Raw genomic sequence first — 22,634 nt, 5'->3', positions numbered from 1 at the left:
AAAACACTGATTAACCTCTAAACCAACTGGAATAGCCATCAGAAGTAATGAAAGTCATTTCAGCACAAGCATATCTTTGATTTTATTTACAGTTTTTTATAGATCATGACAATTATACCAGGGTATCATTTTCTACATTAGAGCCTGCATTAATGTAGTGATGTGTTTTCTTGTATCCTACATTTCCGTACAAGCATCTCCCACATTGCCTCACTCTGGGTCAATTCACACAGGGTTGGATCCAGCATCAACATTGCACAAGTGAAAGGATAAGCTTACAGAATGGGACTTCCGCATCCAAAGATTGGTGGCAATGGAGGGGGGGGGTGGCTTACAGCCTCTCTTACTCTCCACTGAGTCCCAGTGGACAGCATTGTCTGATCCATCTTGGCACGCCCACACTACAAATTTAAAACAGTCTCAATTAATGTAAAATTCTGTTCTTCTCGAAGGCAACTTAGAGGACCTTCATTCTGTCAGTGTTCTTACTTAGTATGATTTACTAAGAAATCCCTAAACCTATCACTGAATGATAGCTTTCTCCCAGCATTCTCATGGACAGCCATAATAGTTGAACAGGTTTGAAACTGGTTTACATTGTAGGATTGCCCTCTGACTCAAGGAATGACTTACTGAAAGAGGAACAAAGGCTGTATTGTACACAATGAGCTTGACCAGCAACCACAACCTCCTCCCTCTCCCAGTAATATTTTTCTGAGATTCCATGTTCATGTGTATGGACTTTTTTTATGCTAAACTAACCCTCTCACTGATCCCCTCCCCAATAATCACTTGTGGTTATTATAATGAAAGACTTGAATAAGGGCTACCATTCGCACAGCATGCAAAGAAAATGCATCTCTTAGACAAAGCAGAAATTTACACTGAGTCACCATGGCATCCCCAAGAGCAGTAAAAAGCCAGGTAAGTCAGTCCATTAATGACAGAAATCAACTCCTTTTCCTATTACTTCCTCTTGAATCCAAAATTCATTGCCCACTGCTGATGTAATGTGAATAGCAGCAGCAACAAATCTCTCCACCCTTTACTTCCAAAGCATTCTGGAGATGTCCTTAACCCATTTAAATAACAGGTATGGAAGATTATTTTTTTAAGCATTTGTGAGAGGCCATGCAGCTATGGATCATCCAGCACACATGTGCACTCATACATGTGCATACACCCAGAATATATAAAGGACAGCGTCAAGTAAAGGAGGAGATGTGGAGGAGTGGAAGGAGACCTACAAGTGGAGAAAAGAGGGGAGCAAAAGACCCCAGTGCTCACTGAGTTCCTATCCAGTGGTAGGGATGTCAGAGAAATCCACAATGGATACATATGAGTTTGGATTTCTAGAATCCAGCCTGGAGATTCTGCTGAAGACTGGCTTTTTCTTAATGTTCTGCAGACTTGACCAGTTCTTCACTTTTGTGGGGAGGATTTGCACAAATTCACACATTAATGCACATTAGCGCTAAATCACACTTTCATTAGTGCTAATGTGCATTAGCGCAAGTGCAAATTAGCACTAATGTGCATTAGCGCAAGCGGAACGAAAATCTTGTACATCCCTAAAAGAAAAATCCGATTCTGTCAATGAGCAGATGATGGAATGAAAGATGCCTGATAATCCATGAAAAACAGACGGAACAGATTTAACAAAATCTGTACATCCTTGTCCAATGGAGACTTAAGATACTCTCCTTCCTTTACCACAGTTGTAGGGAACCATTTTTGGCCTGAGGGCTTTGTTCCCTCAAGGGAAACCTTCTGGGGGCCATACCAGTTGTGGGCAGAGCTGAAGCCAAAAGTGGGTGGGGGCAACACCAAAACTGGATGGAGCCAGGGCACCTCACTCTCTCAAGTTGGATCTAGCATCTTCGTCCTGCCAGTGGAAAGATGCCACTGGTGAAACAGGATGTCTATGTCTTCTCCACCCTGCTGCAGCCCCCAACATACCCTTCAAATCTCTGGAAGGTCCCTCAACCAGGGTCGGAGGAGAGGATGTGGAAGTCCAACGATGCTGGATCCACACCCTCATCTGCAAGCATCCTTAGATTTAGGGTATGTAGAGAAGATGTCTATGCATAGACAAACACACACACACACCTGGGAGAATGCTCAAGTATGCAAAACTGGTCTCCTGGCCTTTGCTTCCGCAATTTCCTTTTGCCCATTTCCAGAGTTGTTATTTAATCCCATTTCAATCCATAAATCTGGCTCCTCATCTGCTGGCTAAGCAATATGCTAACTGAAGAATCTGGCATGCCTTTTCCCCTCTGCATAAATTCCTCAGAGAAGTGAGAAGTTCTGAGGTGGTCTCTGATGTGCGTGTAAAGTCCCCTAACTTATTGGTGTTGGGGGACTTCAGTGTGCATTCAGAGGCCATTCTCACAGGAGCACCTCGGGACTTCATGGAGACCATGGCTTCCTGGGAGCTGCACCATATTCTAACTGGGCCCACCCATGTAGCCGGTCATGCACTAGACCTTGTGTTTGTTTCTGGAGAAGCGGGGAGTGATCTGGAAGCCAGGGGTATATCCACCACCCCCTTGTCATGGTCAGATCACTATCTGGTGACGTTGGACTTCTCGGTTCCACAACCCCTCCGCAGGGGCAAAGGACCCATTAAAATGGTCCGCCCCAGGCGTCTTATGGATCCAAATGGATTCCTGAACGCGCTTGGGGATTCTCTGGGGCACGCCAACGGCAACTTGGTCAAGACTCTGGTGGGTAGCTGGAATGCCGCAATCACCAGGGCATTAGATCAGGTGGCTCCGAAACGCCCTCTCCCCCTGAACAGGGCTTGGACTGCACCATGGTTCAATCTGCAGTTACAAGCTCTGAAACAGGAGGTGAGATGGCTAGAGCGCCGGTGGCAGAAGTCTTGCTCCAAAGACAATCAGACATGGGCTAGAGCTGTATCTTCAGCCTATCACATGGCGGTGAAGGCAGCAAAAAAGGAATATTATGCTGCCTCTATTGCTTCTGCAGAGTGCTGTCCCAGGAGGCTGTTCCAAGTGGTCTGGAGGCTGGTTGGTCTTGTGGCTCCGGAACCACTGGAGCATTCTAAGGCCTCCTGTGAGGCCTTGGCAAGGCACTTTGCAGATAAAATTGATCAGATTAGGAGAGTTACTCTGCACGCTGTGGATACAGTTAGTGAGCAACAGGCAGTCTGTGGCAGACCAGTTTTGTGGGATCGGTTCCAGCTTCTTCCTTCTGATGAAGTGGACAAGGTGCTTTCATCTGTAAGGCCAACCACCTGCTTACTTGATCCTTGCCTATCTTGGCTCATTATGGGCTGCAGAGAGAGACTGGGTGAGGGGAACAGGGCGGTGGTGAACGCCTCCCTTGAGGAGGGATGATGCCATCAGCCCTCAAGGAGGCAGTGATAAGACCGCTCTTAAAGAAGCCCTCCTAGGATCCCCAAGTTCTGAACAACTTTCACCCAGTCTCAAATCTGCCATTTTGGGGCAAGGTGATTGAGCGGGTGGTGGCGATGCAGTTGAAGACACACTTGGAAGAAACCAATTATCTAGACCCATTTCAGTCGGGCTTCAGGCTTGGGCATGGGACAGAAACGGCCTTGGTGGATGATATGAGGAGGGCTCTGGATAGGGGCGAATGCTTCTTCCTTGTTCTCCTTGACCTCTCAGCAGCCTTTGATACCGTTGACCACGGTATCCTCCTGGACCGCCTGGAGGGGTTGGGCATTGGAGACACCGTATTGCGGTGGTTCTGGTCCTTCCTCTCCGGCAGGTACCAGAGGGTAGCACTGGGAGATGAGGTTTTGGACCCGTGGCCACTCACTTGTGGGGTGCCACAGGGTTCCATCCTCTCCCCGATGCTATTTAACATCTATGTGAAGCCGCTGGGGGCTGTCATCAGGAGATTTGGGGTGTGGTGTCATCAATATGCGGATGACACACAGCTCTACCTCTCATTCAAATCTTCACCAAGGTTGGCTGTAGAATCCCTGTCCAAATGTCTGGAGACGGTGAGTGGCTGGATGGGGAGGAATAAGCTGAAGCTGAACCCTGACAAGACCGAGGTACTTTTGGTGGGAGACAAGAGGAGGCTGGGGGATGTTGACCTGGTGTTGAATGGGGTACGGCTACCCTTGAAAGACCAGGTCCGCAGCCTGGGGGTCATTTTCGACTCCCAGCTGTCCATGGAGGCTCAGGTGTCAGCTGTGAGCCGGACAGCGCTGTATCAACTCCATCTGATATGGCGGCTGCGCCCCTTCCTTCCTGACCATCTGCTCCCATCGGTAGTACATGCCCTGGTCTCCTCTCGTTTAGACTACTGTAATGCACTCTATGTGGGCTTACCCTTGAAGACGGTTCAGAAGCTGCAGCTGGTACAGAACGCGGCAGCTTGCCTGATTAAAGGCAGCCGCCGGCAAGATCACATCACTGCAGTGCTGAAGGAGTTGCACTGGTTACCAGTTGTTTTCCAGGCCAAATTCAAGGTGTTGGTTTTGACCTTTAAAACCCTATATGGTTCCGGCCCAGCCTATCTTAAGGAGCACCTCCAGCAACGCCAGACAGGCTGCTTAACAAGATCAGCCTCGGATGGCCTTCTGTCTGTCCCATCAACCAGGACAGCTAGACTGGTGGGGATGAGGGAGAGGGCCTTTTCTGTGGTGGCCCCCACTCTGTGGAACTCCCTCCTTAGGGAACTCTGCCATGCCCCCTCTTTAATGAGCTTCCGCCGTGCATTAGAAACATGGTTGTTCAGGCAGGCATTTGGGGTGGGTTAGGGTATTTTAGAAAATGTTTTTATTGTAGAATTTTATTGTTTAAACTGTTTTATTATATGCTGTACATCGCCCAGAGTGGCAGGGTGACCAGCCAGATGGGCGATTAATAAATTTAATAAATAAATAAATAAATGAAGTTGGAATTGGGGTGTAATTCTTTAGCAGGATAGTATATAAGACGAGGGCGGCAGCACTGTGGACACAGAATGTTCTTTTCCTGGCCCTCTATGACAGGTAGGCTTGCCAACTATTGAAATAAAAAATTCCAGTACCTGAGTAGGTCCTGGAACCAAGTGGGTCCAAGGACGGAGGAATGGTCTAGCACAACATTGGTCTATTCACCTAAGATGTACAGCTAAAAGGGCAGATGGGGGGCGGGGGCGTGAAGCAGAATCAAGCAGACTTGTCCCTTGCTTTCTGGCAAAGGATCTGAAATTTAAAAACACACACACAAACAGATCGGGGGGTTGTGGGTTGTGTTGCTCATTTTTCTGGTGTGTTGGCAACTCCAGTCATGAGCAGGAAAAAGTGATGTCTTCTGTCTGGTCAGCTGCCACATCAGTATTTGGCACTGGGAAGTTATATTTGAGTTCTCCCTGCAATGGCAGTCATAGAACCTCTTGTTTCCAGTAATAGCTGTGATTCATTCGCCTTCTATTGTGTTACAGTTCACTTAAGACTAGGTTTTGTGAGTGATTCTAATCAGAGATATGGTCTCTGAACTGTATCACAAAGCATCACCATCTGGAGTTTCTTTGAGCAGAGCAATAATTGTATGATTTATATAAGGCTGGACTTTTTGGTATATTAACATCCTTTCTTTTTTCACCTTTTATGAAGGCATGGTTATGTGCTGCCAGTTATGCTTGCAGGTGTCAGTAAATTAGTAGATCACATTCTAAATGCACTGCACCACAGTAGGGCACAATCCAAAGCATGTTTGCTCAAAGCAAAGTAACCCAAGTCAGGTTTATTTATATACCCCCTTTCAATTTTCTGCAATTGCTGCACTCAAACTGGGTTCACAACAGATGTAGATACAACAGTATAATAGTTAGGTGCATTACAAAAACAAAAATCAGTGCTAACAAAAAATCAACAGAGTACTCCATTCCTAACAATTATACTAGAACAACCAACATCACTATAATGACAACATTACCTAGATAGTCACAATTGCACATTGGGGGTGGTGGGGGTGACCTAATAAAGGTATTGCCCTCATATGGATTTCAGACAGTCACCGTTCATTTACCTAAACTAGCAAAAATCATTGACAGAAGTAACAAAAATACAAAAATATTGCCGCATGACACATTGCCCCAATACATAACGTGCAGCTATGTATCCAGTTTCCCCTTAATTAATTATGGAGTGGGGGGGGGTGTTACAAGGAACACAATGTGTGGTGATGGGAGGCTTATCTCTTCTCCCGCCAGCATGATTGGAGAGACACCCCCTTCCCCGTGCACAGCTACAACACTTAGACAAAAAGTATCCACTAGTTGCACAGGGGGGGGGGGGTCCTATTGCATTGGGGAGGGAAGAGATAAGGGAAATGATAAGTCACATTCCCCCTTTTAATTAATTAAAGGAAAATTTGATATGTAGCTGCATGCTACATATCAAGGGAATCTCAACTTTGGCCCTAAAATGCCTTCATAGCAGGTAGAATAAAGATGTTAAAATGCATTGCTAAAAATAAGTCAAAGTTAATTCAGTGAGAGCTACTCCCTTGTAAGGATTAATCCCCACCCTACCCCCAATATCCTAATTCTTTTTATTGTGTGAAATCCAATTGTGTCCGTCCACTGATGGAATGGCATTCACTAGCAGAGCAGCTCCCCCTGCCCAGGCAGCTCTGCTGGCATCTCCCAAATGTACTCCAGAGGGTTGGGAAGGGACCTTTGGAGCAGGGCAACGTGTGGGGGGCTGCAGGGGGTAGAGGAGAGGATGGGAAAGATCTGTTGCATGAGCAGAAGTTTGTTCATGTGACATTGGATGTAGGCCATAATATTCATCAACAGGATACAAAGGTAAAATTATTAATACAATAGAAAACAACAAATCATCATGAATTACAATAGGAAATTATTTTGTACGCAGGAGTTCCTGCTCGTATTCCTCCATGATTACCTGGACATGGAAATGAAATAGGTGTCGAAAACAGTGGTGGGCAAGATGTGGCCCTCCAAATGTTGGACTGCAACTCCCATCGGCCCTAGCCAGCATAGCCAAAGATGAGGGATGATGGAAGCTGCAGCCCAGCAACATCTGGAGGGCCAGATGTTCCCCATTCCTCGTCAAAAAACATACACATCACCAGTCTGGATGTGGTGCAGAAGGAAACATAGCAAAAGTATTTCAGATATTTTTCAATATTCAGATCTCAGGGCCGGGAGTGGGGGTGGATCAACATCACATGTGAACAAATTACTTTAAAAAGCAGACTGATGACAGCAAACAATTGTTTTACTTCCCAGCTTTTACTCAGGGGTCCATCTATATGGGAAAGTCTAATGCCACGATGTGGCAGTGGCACTGAAGCCTCCCCAGCCTCCACAGAACATCCATAAATATTCTAAATACCAAGGGAATGGAAATAACAATGGAAACAGATCTGCAAATAGTTCTGCTTCTATAAGAGAGGGATAGAGCCTATGCTTTTCACGCAGAAGGTCCCAGGTTCAGTCTGACATTTCCACTTGAAAAAGGAGCCGGGAGCAGGTGGTGATGTGGAAGGCCTTAGCTTGGGACCTTGAAAAGCCATTGCCAGTCAGAGAAGACAATACTGGGCTAGATGGACCTGGTGTAAAACACCTTCCTGCATCCATATGGGGAAAAATACCTGTGGGAAAAACACAACCCTCACACAGCTCCTACAGATGGGAGGAACAGGAAAGCTGAGGGGAAGCAGACCCAAGGCCTTGTGATGCTTGTGGAACAAAATCCATTTGGCATCTCCTTCCACTCCACTGGTGATCAGTCCCCACTGGTCGTGGGGATCAGTCCATTGGGAAGATGTTCTCCTGAACAGGCTCCAGTGAAATGGGCTGTATGATGGGAACTGGGCTCAGGAACAACTGCCATTAATTTAAGTGAGGTTTGCACGGGCAAGTGTTGCAGTAGGTTGTGTCTTGGGTGGGTCAAGTCTGTCTGTCTTCCAACCATCTCACCTGCAAGAACAGCCCTAGCTCGGAAGAAGCATATTTGGGCCTCTCAGAAGCCTTGACAGCTAGTTTTTCCCTAGACTATCCAATGGGTACTAACAACTATAGGTGGAGAGCAAAGAGATGGCATTCATCAATGTTTGCAATGTGTAAGAGCGCTATGGAGACAGGAACTTTATACAACATACATCTATCAGTCAACAGCAGATTTCACTCAGAAGCTATTATTAGCCAGGGCCAGTAGGCTGGCAAGCGCTTACACACAGCCAATTCTTGTTGCTGTTGCTGCAGTGCAATCCTGTGCATATCTCCTCAGAAGTACAGTATGTCCTATTGAATTCAATGGGACTTGTTCCCAGGTACATGTGTGTAACAGCCTTTCCCAACTTGGTGCCCTCCAGATGTGTTAGACTATACCTCTCATCATCCCCAGCCAGCATGACCACTGGCTTACTGAAGGGAGCTGTAGTCCAACCCACCAGGAGGACACTAGGTTGGAGGAAGTTGGGTGTATAGGATTGCAGCCAGGCAGCCTGATGCTAAGCATGTCTACTTGGAGGTAAGTGATGAGGGTTGCAATCCTATGCACACTTACCTGGGAGGAAGTTTGCACAGGATTGCATCCCTCATCACATTTCTATCCTATCTTTCGCTAAGGCAGCCTTCCCCAACTTGTTGCCCTCCAGCTGTGCTGGGCTACAGCTCCCAGGGTACCTGGCCATTAGCCATGTTGGCTGGGGAGTTGTAGTGCAACACAGCTGAAAGGCACCAGGCTGGGGAAGACTGCTCTAAGGAATGCAGGGAAGAGTCGATGGGGGCTTATCTCATTTAAGGCACAAACACATGAAAGAGGTGATGGGGGGAGAGAGAGTAATGTAACTGGCCCAAAGTTACCCAGTGAGCTTTGTTGGAAAGCAGGGCTTAGGATGCAGATCTCCCTTGGCCATGATGACACACTGACCCACCCTCATACGCAGTGACTCTCACATGACCCGAATGAGGGAAGAGTACACACTTTGGATGCCTACGTCAGAAAAATGCTTCCCTGCTTTGATGAAAATTTAATCCAATAATAAACACAGAATAAGAATGCAGACATCTATTTCAGCAGAGACATCTGACCTGTCAGTTACAGAAGCAGATTAATCTAATTAGAGCTTCTCATCGGGATAAAGTGCTCATTGTTTTAAGAATCAGAGGGACGGAGAAAGAGAGAGGGGGAAGCCTGACCTGAATTACAAAATGCTGCCAGATAATTCTATTATTGTGTACCAAAACATCACAGAAGCTTCTTTAAATAAACACCCACATGGACTTCTATAGATTTTTTTAAGCCTCACCATGACATTCTTGTGCAGTATCATCATCATCATCCCCAAAACTTTCAGCAAAGGGAGGCATCCCCACAGTCAAATGCTCTCAGTTCAACATACCACATTGATGAAAGAACTGGAAATCTAGCCAATAACCCTGTCACTCTCTAAGCTATTATTTATAACCATCATGCATCTTTTATTGTTAAGTGGGAAAATGGCATCAAATAAGGAATCTATCAGAAATTAGGACTATCTGTTGGTGCAACTTTAGTTAGGTTTGCATTTGCAATATTTTCAGATCACTTCACATAGAATCTTTCATACACAAGGTCTCCCAGTCCAAGGTTTTTAGCACTTCTCTTTTTTATCCCATGAAGTACATGATTCAACCTGCATTTAATTCAGCGAGGCTCAGATCTTTCAAGTTTGCACCACCCTGTTGAGCCCTGCCTACAAGACTCCATGGCTTCATGATAAACCATTTGCCATTCTGTGAATCACTGAGGCCTTCCTCCTCTACATCCAAGGTTGTAACTGAATACCGACATCAGTAACATTATTCCTGAAGATGTGCTACATGTGTTTCCCACATGCTAATGCACTGAAACACACAGTGCTCCACGAACCATTGCCAATGGCCAAGTGACCTGGACAATGCCTGGTCAATGCACTCTCAAGGCATCTTTGATTATATGTATTTATTTTTGGTCACTTTGTGGACGTGAAGTAGACAATTAAAAACTGTCATATTCGTTGAAGTTATGACTTTCCACATGTTAATATAGACACCAAAAATCAAAGAACCTTGCCACAGAGAAGTCGCCTTTTCGTTGCTCAGACATCTGTTGTTGTCGTTGTTGTTGTCGTTGTTGTCATTGTTGTCATTATCATTTAGAATATTTATAGATCACCCCTCCACTCAATTAATGTTCAATGTGATGTACAATAAAAATGTGACACAAAAATACATACAAATACAAAAACCTAAAACATATGTTAAAACAGGATTAATTATAACAGAGAGCGGCCTTAACTATTAAAAGTCTAGCAGACCAGTATCTTCTTCACCAGATATCTAAAGGACACTAAGAAGGAGGCTAGCCTAACCTCTCTAGGAAGGGAGTTCCACAACTGGGGTGCTGCTACACAAAAAGCCCTGTTACAAGTGCTCACCAGCCTCACCAAGCGGGGGCCATGGCTCAGTGGCAGAGCCCCTGCTTTGCATGCAGAAGGTCCCAGGTTCAATCCCCAGCATCTCCAGGTAGTGCTGGAAAAGCGTTTGCCTGCAACTCTGGAAAGCTGCTGCCAGTCAGTGTTGACAATACTGGGCTGGATGGACTAATGGTCAGACTCAGTCAAAGGCAGCTTCCTATGTTATGTCTCTAGGAGGTGGGATACGCAACAGGGCCTCAGATGATGAGCGCAAATTTCGGGCAGGCTCATTTACATACAAGATTTCTCAAATGCTAACAGTAAAGCAGGTAAATATTTCAATTCCAACACACGATTCTTCCACATTGATGAAGCACAAAAAACTAGAACGTGATGTGCAAGGCACATGATCAAATAGCCCTAGAACTGGTGAGTATTCGAGGCCTTGAATTCTCACCTGAGATTATACTCCAAAAAGGGATGCCTAAAAAGCCACAGAAACGAGAAGGTTAATTACTAAAGCTGAAGCAGCAGGAGGCAGGGATAACCATATCAAATCTCCTATGCCCAGAATTATAGGAGCTGAGGCAACACCTTGGCATTCTTTATCCCTGACTGGCAAAGTCCGAGCCAAAGACTGAACATCTTCCAAACAATATTTCATTTTTCATTAAGTGAATTTCTCTACCGCCCAATAGCCAAAACTCTCTTTGGCAATCACCCCTTTCAAACATTCTGAAATGATCAAGGCACATAGATGGAGCTGGCAGGCTCTGCCTCTGAGCTATCAATGTTCATTTCACCTTGTTCCTAGGCCTGTACGAGTTTATGCACATAGAAGTCTTGCCCAGTTCGCAGTTGCACGGAGAAGTGCCTCCACACATACACTTGTACACATATGGGCCAATTTCACACGGTGGAATGCATGCACATATGTCAGGATGGAGCCTAGTGCCATAATGCTGACTCCACCTATCCCAGCCCTGCCATTGATCATGGTAAGAATGACTGACAATGGCTTGTTCTTCAGCATGGCTTTTGGTGGCCAAGGGGAAGAGGGGGTAGAGTACAAAAACTAACTTGTCATTTGGTTTGTTACCTGTCCTGAGCTCTTGTGAGGAGGAAGGCTGGAAGTCCAATTCAGTAAACAAAAACTTGCAAAAGAAATCATATATATAAGAGAGAGAGAGAGAATTCAAGGCTTAAGTGTTCACACAAACACAGTTATGCATGGCTTACGAAGAGGTGTGTGTGTGTGTGTGTGAGAGAGAGAGAGAGAGAGAGTGAGTTTGAAATCAAGGTCACTGAATTAAATTGGCAGGCATTAGGTTCAGGGTGGACAAAGTACGTCTTCACACAATACATAATTAGCTTATGGTGTCCACTGTCACAAGATGTGGTAACAGCCATTGTCTTAGATGGCTTTTAAAGGGGATAATGTCTGGAGGATAGGACTACCAATGGCTGTCAGCCATGGTAGCTAAATGGAACCCCCAGGTTCAGAGACAGAATGCCTCTGAATACCACTGCTGGGGGTCAAACCATAGAGGATGCTTTTGACCTTCCATACTGTCAGGAGCGCCCTAGGTGCCCCTTGCAGTTCCCTCCAATAGCCAACTCAGGACACAGACAATGAGGATTCTTTCCAAGGCTTTATTCCTTTATTACCTTATGACTCTTTCAGATACTAATAACTAGCGACTAAGCAAGGAACAGCCTTGGGGAAAGATAGCAGAGTAGCCTAAGCTCCAGCCAAGGCAGTTGGTCCCCGTTTGAAGGGGAACCACGGGAAGACTCTGAACTTATGGGCTATGGAGAGATCCTCCCTCTTTCCCTTGGGTCCTCGGGACGCGACCGTTGTTTTAGCGCCAAACGAGCGGAGCGCCTCCTTTCAGCTCCCTCCATCTGTCATCGCTCCCTGCGTCTGCACCAAACGTCCAGCAAGCCCCCCTCCAGCACTCTCTCACTGCCAGGGTCACTATCTCTCCCAGGAATGCTGGCAGGAGGAATCTCTGCCAGCTGCTGTGCTTGTGAGAGATGAGCGAGCTCCTCTCCCACGGATTGCTGTTCTTCCTCAGAATCAGAACTGCTCTGGGGCTCTATGGGCTCAGTTTCCACCCTGACACATACTCTGCTTGTGTGCTTTTCAGAAGCCATGGATGGATGGCCATAATTGGGAAAAGGATACTGGAGTAGATGGGCCCTAGGTCTGAGCTGTAGGGCCTTGTTAAAAGCTCTTAAAATACTTCATGGAGGACAAGGCTATCAGTAGCTACTAACCATGATGGCTACATCCTGTCTCCAGGATCAGAGGCCTCATGCCTCTCAATAGCAGCTGCTGGGGAAAGCCCACAAGAGAGGGCTATGGCCCTGATGTCCTGTGGGTGGGATTGACATCTGGTTGGCCACTGTGGGAGTGGAATTTGTTTCATTTATTTATTTACGAAAGTTACATACAGCTCCACATCAAAATATTTCAGAGCAGTGAACAGCAAAGATAAAAGAATAAACCACCATGTTAAAATGATTAAAACATTTTTAAAAGAAACTAGTTCCGATAAGACCAAATTTAATAAACCACGGCTGGTCATTCAAGGAAGGCTTCCTGAAATAACAATGTCTTCAGGAGGTGCCGGAAGGAATACAACGTTGGCACCTGCCTGATCTCCAAAGAGAGGTACCACCACACTAAAAGCTCCAGCCAGGCCATGGGGTCCATGTGGAACCACCAGGAACATGCCTTCTGATTACCTCAGTGACTGGGCAGGTTGGTAAAGAAGAAGGCAGTCTCTCCGATCAGGCTACACATAGGTCTCTGGTCAGATCCAGCACCGCTCTTCTTATGTTCTGACTTTATGAATAATTTGAAGTCTGTCAGCTGAGGTGGTTGCTGCCTCTTTGCCTGTCCTTCCCACAGAAGATAACTTAAGGATGTTCAAAGCCCCGTGACCATGAGAAATGGCCAGCTCTCATTAATCATATGCTTTTTGCCCCCATATATTTAAAGGACTCCCAATCTTGTGTATGTTTCAGAAACATCATGTCCAAAGGGCTTGGCCTAGAAGAAAACGGAATGAGACTAAGGGAGATTCCATTATAAGCTGCCAATGAGATGAGAAGAGGCTCTTCAGGGTGGCTGAATCCACAGATTTGTAGAGAGCAATCCTGAAACAAAAACAGATGTCTTTCTTTTGAGCTTTCAGCACTTGTCTTTACTATCTGGGACCATGAAAATAGTGAAAGAAAAAGCACAGCTCTCTCTAGTCACTGATACCTCTTGAGATACACAGCACTTGGAGAAGAAATTCAATCCGTGAAGACGTTTGCGAGCCCCGCATTGAAACACTGCCCCTGGTTTTGTCTTACAACAATCAAGCTCAGTTACATGGGAGTCCAGGCAGAAAGCAGTCTTACTGACTTCAATAAATGCACTGCGAGCAATGGGAAAATGCTGTTGGCCTCTGCAGAATGTGTGTGAATGAATATATGCGTATCTTAATGGAGATTCATACTACACTTGAGTTTCCACAGGAGTCTGCCGCCAATCACATATAGGAAGGCACATAGGGAACTATCTTAGACCAAATCAAACTATTTGTTCATTTAGCTCAGGATTGCCTATATTGATGTTTAGTGGCTATCTAAGATTTCAGGCAGGATTTCTTTCCCCATCTCTGCTTAAGAGTTGCTGGAGACTGAACCTGGCATTTTTGCATGCAAAGCATGTGCTCTACCACTGAGCTACAGCCTTTCCCGGGGCGGCGGGGGGAGGTGTGCTGGGGTGGAGTCTGATTTTTAGTGTAAATGTGCTGTACTGTGCTGGTAGCTTGTCCCCAATACACACAACTGCTTTTCTTACAGCCAAGCTCCCTTCTAGTATCAGAAGTTGGCTGAGAAGAACCGTGCTGGGCGGGAGGGGGTCAGAGAGACGAAGAGACATTGCATTGAGGTGAGCTGTAGGTGCAAGGAGGCCTACCCATGCCTTATGATCTCCAGAGGAGTCTCTTCGAGTAGCCGGTGTACATTGTGTGACAACAAGAGAGAGAGACTTATGCTATGGTGCCCTGCTTGTGGAACACACTCCCCATGGAGGTGCGACTGGTGCTGACTTTGTACTCCTTTCAGCGCCAGGTCCAAAACTTATTTGTTGTCCCAGGCATTTTAAATTGGTTTATGAAGCCGGGCGATGTAGTTGCCTATTTTACGTATCTGCTGCCTTTTTGTTGGTGGTGGTGTGTTATGGTTTTATTAGGATTTTAAAAAATAAATAAATTACATTTTGTAAACCATCTTGGTACCATAACATGGGTGGTATATAAATATTTTAAATAAATGAATAAAATGCACACCCCACCTTTTTGCTTTGACAGTGCATTCTCAGTCTCCACCCCACACCCCAGTTTATATGTGATTGGGACAGTTCTGGGTTGCCGTTGTTACATATAGTTTGAGCCTGACTCAAATCATGCTTAAGTTGCTTCCCACAAAGCTGTCACAGAAATTGTTGCAGTTTCGAGTGCTCCTTAGTGTTCCAGCCATTCAGCCATGCCCTCTGCCAGGATACATGCCATTCTACCTCTCCTCTCTCCCCTCCCCCCAGTCTCTCTCTCTCTCTCTCTCTCTCTCTCTCACACACACACACACACCATTCAGCATTCTGTGGTTACTCAGTCTCCGTTGGGCTGTGGGGGGAGGGCTGCGCCCTTTGCTTCCCCCCCCCCTCTCTCTCTATATATATGTGCATTTCTACAAACCTTGGGGTTTCCCTGAGCATGCTGGTGCCTCCCTCTTGTTTCTCAGTGGTCCTGTTTTGGCTATAATCCTATTGGCACTCACTACCTGTGTTTGCTGTTAGAGGAAGTGACAGCTTTGGAGGCCTTGTAGGCTATCTAGTCTAGCCCCATGCTCGGTGCAGGAAATCCAGAGCTAGAGCATCTCCAACGGTTCACCACCTCACCTCTGCTTGAAGATATCCAGGAAAGGAGAGCACACACACACACCCCAGTCATTGCTTGAAGCTTGGTTCTTGCACAGTTGGGAAGCAGAGGTGGAAACATCTTGACACCCCTTTCTACGTATATTTTCCCCACTGGTTTCCTCGTCTGTTTTTGCTGACCAGGCATTACGTTTCTCAGTAAAGTTTGGATGCTTAGGCCTCTGTGCTCATCCTCCGTTGGAATCACCATCATCATAATGGATAGCAAGATCTATGTAGAACTGTCCATGCGCCCACAAAAAGCATTGGGATGTTAAGGGCTGCTTAGATAAGGGCTGCTTAGTCCTACAACTTGCAGGACTTTTTTCTGTCTAAACATGCATAGGATTGTGCCCTAAGGAAAGGAATTGGAGGGGTGAGAGATGCTGACTTTGCCATTAGGGCTTGGGTGTTTCCCCCTGTCTTGCCCCACCCCTAGCCCCAGAACAGAAGGGAGCTACTGCTATGTGTGTGTGTTTGTGTGTACTGTTCCCAAGGCATCTTGAGGGCATCTGCCCAGGGAGAGGCTTTTCCCATCTTATTTATTATTAATAATAAATGTTTTCTTGGTAGAAAGGCAGGGTACAAATCAGATCCATAAATGATTTGATGAGTGCCTCGTCTTTCTACCAAGAAAATGGCTCTCAAGGAGGCTTACAGCCATAGATAAATAAAAACTTTTACTAAAACAGTAATAAAACAAGTACATTAAAAGCACAGTTAAACAAACTAATTAACAATTAAACAAATACATCAAATGAACAATTAAAATCACAAAGGTCTTGCTTCTCTGCTGGCCAGAGATAGCCAGGAGGGGAGCTGCTGCAGGGATGAGGGTCCCCTTTCTTGGCTCTGGACTTGGGATCCTTGTGAGAGGAGGGTCTCTTTTCTGTTGCGTGAGGGTGGGCTGTTTAAAGCGCCTTGTGTGTGTCTGTGTGTGCACATGCACGCACATGTGTGCAGTTCTTTCTCTTTTTTGCTGTGAGTTTTTTTGTGGATGAGGTAGCTTCCACAATTGTTAGGTCTCTTAACATGAACTGTTTAGTGAATTGTTTAATGTGACTATAATGCTGATATTGTTGACACTCAGTATTATCAGCTGACCTATTGGTGTGTCCTGTGTGCATGTGAATTTTTTATATGCTTTAAATTCACTGTAGTTGAATTGATATTGTATTGTAATTATGGCGATTGTTTTTGAGAATGACTCTGAGCACAGTGTATTGTGGGAAATGCAATGTACAACTAAATTGACTTGACTTGATCCAACACATGCACTGCCTGGATGGGAGTTACAGAGCCCACAAAAAGTAAGAGTACAGCACATGGTGTCATGGCATGTATCGCCATCACTATTGCTTTCTTCACTTCTATCAGCGCATCTGCATATCAGCTTGCCATACTCACATTAGCGTTTGCACATTAAACTTTGACAGCAAGCAAAGCCTGTTACCTACAAAATGCAGATCTTTTCTTGTTGTTGTTGTTGTTTTTTTTGCATAGGGCTGCTGCAGATACATGGATGGCACAGCTGACATGGTTCTAATCTGTACTCACTGCAGGAGGGACAGGTAAGGCATCAGCACAGGCCTGCCAAGGAAGGGTCGACTCATTGATCACATCTATATCTCAGCTTTCCTTCAAGGAGCTCAGAGCAGTGTACATGATGCTCTCTCCAAGGCAGGTTAGGCTGATGGGCCCAAGGTCATCCAGGAGGCATCATGGCTTGGTGGGAATTTGAACTCGGGTTTCTTTCTTTCTTTCTTTCTTTCTTTCTTTCTTTCTTGTAATTTTTTACTGCCAACCAAGGTAGTTTACAAAGATTTCAGAAAATAAAAACCATAATCAAATAAAAACATAGTAAAACATTATAAACAACCTTTAAAAGCCATTACAATTGAAAAAAAGCCAAGTTAAAAAGATGTGTCATGAACCCCTTCCTGAATGCAGAGAGAGTCTATTCCTAGTCCAACACACTAATCATTACACAACATTTATTGGATACACATATATGTTCCACCTTCTGGTACCTCAAGTCTAACTGCTGAAGGCAAAGTCCAGGTGAGTTAATTTGCATCCATTTTAGTTATTGGGAAAAAAGTGTATCACCCTACATCATTGGTTCCAGGCCACCCAGTCAAAGAGGAGGTGTGGTACACATGTATGCATGCACATGTACATGTGAATCTAAGTTTTCTTAAATGTAACTCATACATACCTTTTCCTTTTCATCATGGTTCTCTCCAATACTGCTATGAGCTAGCCAGGCATAGCTATAAGCTAGTTTTAAGGACAAGCCAAGTACAAATACAAACCAAGGTCAGACAGCTAGAAATGGATATGGGGCAAGACATATGGTTAGACTGGAAATGTATGCAACAGTGGACTGGGAGGATGAGGAAGTAGGCTGGATTCAGGGCTGGCATCAAGGGTAGGCATGGGTGGACACCTGCCGAGGGCCCACACCCCAGCGGGGGCCCTGACAAGAGCCACCTGGAATTTCTCCTCCTTTTCACCATTGCAACCTAGTTGTTCACCTGCATCTCGCTCTGGCCCAGAGAACAAGTAGGTAGATGCCACTGCCTACTTGCCCTGCGCCTGTCAAGCAAGCACGTGGTAGCAATGATGGGAAAGAGGATGAGAAGCAATAGCAGCTGGTGACAATGGCAGTGAGAAGGCAGGCTCACTGAGGGAGGGGGCCCATTGAGGGTGTCTTGCCCAAGGGCCCACAAAAACCTGGAGCCAGCACTAACTGTGGTGTAGTGTGGTATAGTGGCTAGAGTGTTGGACTGAGAGTCGGGAGATCCAGATTCTAGTTCCCACTCAACCATGGAAACTCACTTTGGGCCAGTCACAGACTCCCAGCCCAACCTACCTCACAGGGTTGTTGCTCTGAGGATAAATGGGAGAGGATGAGGATTACATATGCCACCTTGGGTTCCTTAAGGAGGAAAAAAGGCAGGATATAAAAGAAAGAAAGAAAAAGAAAGAAAGAAAGAAAGAACTGGATTACTAGAATCATCATGGCGATCACCTGTGACCGAGTAAGATTGTCTTCCAGAGATAGAGTCTTAGCAATGGGTCTGCAGGTGGCTGTGGAGGCCAGTTCTGGATCCACACAGCCTCCCACAGTGAGGACATAGGTTTCCAGGTGGAAGGCGGTCACGGTGAGGGTTTGCTTGACGTGCCTTCCGCTGAGCTCGTTTCTCCCTTTCGCCCCGTACTCGTGCTTCTTCGAAGTCCATAGCGCCTTGACTATAGGCTGACCTCCAGTTGGAACGCTCATGGGTTAGAGCTTCCCAGTTCTCAATGCTTATGTTACATTTTTTTAGATTAGCTTTGAGAACATCTTTAAATCTCTTTTGCTGTCCACCAATATTCCATTTTCCATAAGTTGAGAATAGAGTAGCTGCTTTCGAAGACGATAATCAGGCATTCGAACAACATGGCCAATCCAGCAAAGTTGATGTTGGAGAATCATTGTTTCAACGCTGGTGGTCTTTGCTTCTTCCAGTACGCTCACATTGGTCCATCTGTCTTCCCAAGTAATTTGCAGATTTTTTTGGAGGCAGCGATGATGAAATCTTTCGAGAAGTTGGGAGTGGCGTTTATAGATGGTCCATGTTTCACAGGCGTACAGTAAGGTTGGCTTTGTAAACAAGCATTTTGGTCTCCCTGCGAATGTTCCAATCCTCGAACACTCTACACTTCATTCGGGAGAATGCTACACTCGCAGAGCTCAGATGATGCTGAATTTCAGCGTCAATGTCGGCTTTTGTGGAGAGATGGCTGCCAAGATAGGAAAAGTGATCAACATTTTCCAGCATCACGCCGTTAAGCTGGATTGATGGCACTACAGAGGGATTGGTTTGTGCTTGCTGGTAAAGCACTTTGGTTTTTTTGATGTTAAGCAAGAGATTGAGCTTTTCATATGCTTCTGCGAAGATGTTTAGGATAGTTTGAAGATCTTCCTCTGAGTGTGCGCAGATTACTTTATCATCAGCATATTGAAGTTCTATGACAGAGGTTGTAATTACCTTACTTTTTGCTTTCAGCCTACTGAGATTAAAAAGTTTTCCATCTGTTCGATATATGATTTCTACACCAGTGGGAAGTTTCCCTTCAACAAGGTGTAGAATCATAGCAATGAAGATAGCAAATAAGAATGCTATAGATATAGCAACAAGGCAGGTGTAGAGCAGAGCTGTTGACTGGTCTATAATGCAGCAGTTGAGACAGAAACCATGCTGATGAGGGAGAGTATGTGTGTGAAGGAGTGAAGTGTGTATGCGTGTGTGTGCGTGCGTGCACATGTGTGAGCATCACCAGTTTGTCTTCTGTGAAATGGGTATTTTGTTAGGCATTGTGGGGGGCAAATACGTGATTTGGTATTTGGGGCTTAGGCTCCCACATCTGCTTTGCACTCAGTTTCTTGGCCATGTTACTTCTCTCTGAGTCTCATCGGTTTGCCTTCTGTGAAATGGGCACTGGAACAGAAAACTGTGGGTTCCAAAGAGTGGTTTTGTGTTTTGGAGCCCAGTCTGCCTTTTGAGGAATGGGTGTTCTGTTACCAGCCATGCCCACCATGGCAGCAATTTGTAAATGGGCAAGCACAGCCCCATGGAAACCATTGTGTGACAGCACCCACAACTGTCTCAGTGTTCCAAAGTTACCCAAAAAGGTTGGGGAGCTCTGGTCTGAAGAGTGACTCAGGACCTTTGCTTGGGTGTGGCTCACTGCAATTGCAGTGGCACCAGTCACAGCTCTGTCTCCTGATCCTGACGAAAAGTATCTCAAAACAGAGAATACCTTTGGACACAGTTTTGGTTGGACTAACCTATTTAACACCCCAGCAGAACTTATTAACTCCCCACTCTGGGCTGGCTCAAGAGTGCGTTATTGTTTGTTTGTTTTTCCAGCCTCTATGGAGCGGGTTTCTTCTGCGAACTGAGAAGGTGTTTGTATTCCTTGCATCATCACCGACAAAGGCCCCATCTACATCAGCCATTGACTCCAGGGCTGCTGTGATCCAAGGACCTTTGGGATAGATGACGTAATCACCACTCTGCAGCCAAACCATGGTTTTCACAGGGAATATGTGGATTTCCACAGGGGCGTTTTGCTGTGACGTTTTAGCTTGCTGTGGGTTTACCACAGTTGCTGAGCTGTCTGTCCCTTCCTCGAACTGACTTCACAGTTTGTGGTGGGCATGGGGTAGGCATGCTTAGTGATGGTGTCACTCTGTGACACCTTTTCACTCCTCCCCGTTCCTCCCTGTTCCTTTGCAGCTGAGCAGTAATAGAGAGGTACAACCAAAGCTCGGAGGGATCCATTTTGGAATGATGGGTAGATATGTACCTCTCATGTGGGTATGCCACTTTGTATGTTTGAACCATCGCAACAGTGTGGGGCTGGAGGACTGCCACCGTGATTGTGCACAAACAGTTGGCCTGGTAACAAAGAGCAGACTACCCACATCTTACCAAAGAGGAACGGACAGACACAAAAGAACCCCTAAAAAACAGCCACTAAAAACCCAAAGTGTCACACCCCTATGCTCACATGGCTGCACAGTTGTGCATTTAAATATAATGGTAAAAACAAAAGAGCAGCACGAGTGCCGCAGTTTACTTCCCTTTTAACGGCCATGTGTCAGGGCCGTTAAAAGTGGATTTTTCCATTGGGGAAGTAAATTGCACGTGTACCACAGCAGAAGCTAATTCGCAGTTGTAATACTGCACAGTGAAGATGGAGTGAATGTTGAAAACGGTGCCGTGTAAGCGGCCCCAAGGTTTGGAGGTGTGTTTGGTAGGTGGAAAGAGAGCTGGCTGTGTCACCCAGAAGCAACATGTGCTGCTTCTCTAAGGACGGCTCCCTGCATGAACTGGGAGTGGACCTTGGGACACTCTGAAGCATCACAGAGGATTCTGGGACATAATTTAGACTTGAGATTGAATGGCAGGGCCCCCTTTCAAGTGTGTCATCCCAGGCAGCTGTCTAAGATGCCCATTCCACTTGGAGCCAGATACAAAAATACAGGGCCAGCATGGTGTAAGGCAGGGCTAAGCAATCCTGCGCCTTCCAGATGTTTTTGACTACAACTCCCATTATCACTGACCATTGGCCATGCTAGCTGGAGCTGATGGGAGTTGTAGCTCATAACATCTGGAGGGTGCCACCAGGTTGCTTACCCCAGGTTAGAGTTTTGGGCTGGAGAGACCTAAGTTCAAATCTCCCTTTAGCCATCAGAACATAAGATCATCAGAAGAGCCCTGCTGGATCAGACCAAGGGTCCATCTAGTCCGTTCTGCTCACACAGTGGCCAACCAGCAGTCAACCAGGAACCCACAAGCAGGACATGAGCACAACAGCACCCTCCTGCCCATGTTCCCCAGGCATTCTTTCTCAGCCTAATGTACCCCACAGGCTTATTGTGCAGGGAGGGACACAGGGATATACGCACGTGCAGTCTTGAGCTCCTTGGAGGAAGGGCAGGATATAATGTAAAATGCAGCAAGAGGAAGCATTCTGCTTTATATGATGAAGGAGAGGGAGGGGGACCAATGAAGGCAGAGCTTGGTGTCTACATGGTATAGCAAGACTGTTTAAAGCAGAGGGGATGTGCCATTTGGGCTCTGCTTCAGGAAGAAAAATGCCTTGGACTGGCACTAAAAAGATATGTCTATGCAATGCAAGGATGTAAAAAATATGATCCCAATAATTGTGATTAGATAAGGTGTGGACATGGAAGTGGACCCCACCAATTAAAGATTCCCTAGTACCCCATGTGAATTTTTTCATAGACTTAAGTACCAGCACCCCCCATCTTGAAAATGCCATCATAAACTGTGGCGTGTGTGTGTGCGCATCTGCGTGCATGTGTGTGTGTGAGAGAGAGAAATAAAAGCATCTGAGAAGTGCGGTCTGGCCACTGACACTTCCAAGCCTGGAACACTAATTCCTTGATTGTAGTCCTCTCTACCATTAGGGTTAAATGAGATTGTAACTGAAGTACATTGATTAACCCAAAATAACTTTCCCTCACTTTGCTGGCTGCTCAAGAATACTCAGGGGATCTGCTTTTGTTCTGAGTTAGTCATTCAGGAGCTCTGGCTCCAATTTTTATGTAGCTATTGAAAATGAGTGAACCAGAAAAGCACCACGAAATATACAAGGACACATAGCACAGTTTAATTAGTTAAGAGCAAAGAGTTTAATTTTTTCCCCTTAGCATTAGGCATTGTGTGTGTGTGTGTGTG

General features: G+C 45.8%; 1 long non-coding RNA gene across 2 annotated transcripts in view; it reads left to right on the top strand.

Annotated features, from left to right (window-relative positions):
• Positions 1–22,155, top strand: part of LOC146354367 (uncharacterized) — a 60,654-nt gene extending 38,499 nt beyond the window's left edge. The window contains exons 2-3 of one of the 2 annotated variants that reach the window (XR_014788371.1): positions 16,879–16,946; positions 20,295–22,155. This is a non-coding gene — a long non-coding RNA (uncharacterized LOC146354367). The remainder of the gene's footprint in view (positions 1–16,878; positions 16,947–20,294) is intronic. The other variant, XR_014788372.1, reaches the window with a different exon arrangement.
• Positions 22,156–22,634: the final 479 nt, after the last annotated feature.

Source organism: Heloderma suspectum, chromosome 2, assembly GCF_057233095.1.
Source record: "Heloderma suspectum isolate Gila_16-S chromosome 2, 16-S_ref, whole genome shotgun sequence".
Classification (NCBI taxonomy): Eukaryota; Metazoa; Chordata; class Lepidosauria; order Squamata; family Helodermatidae; genus Heloderma; species Heloderma suspectum.
This window is presented reverse-complemented; position numbering and strand designations above follow the sequence as displayed.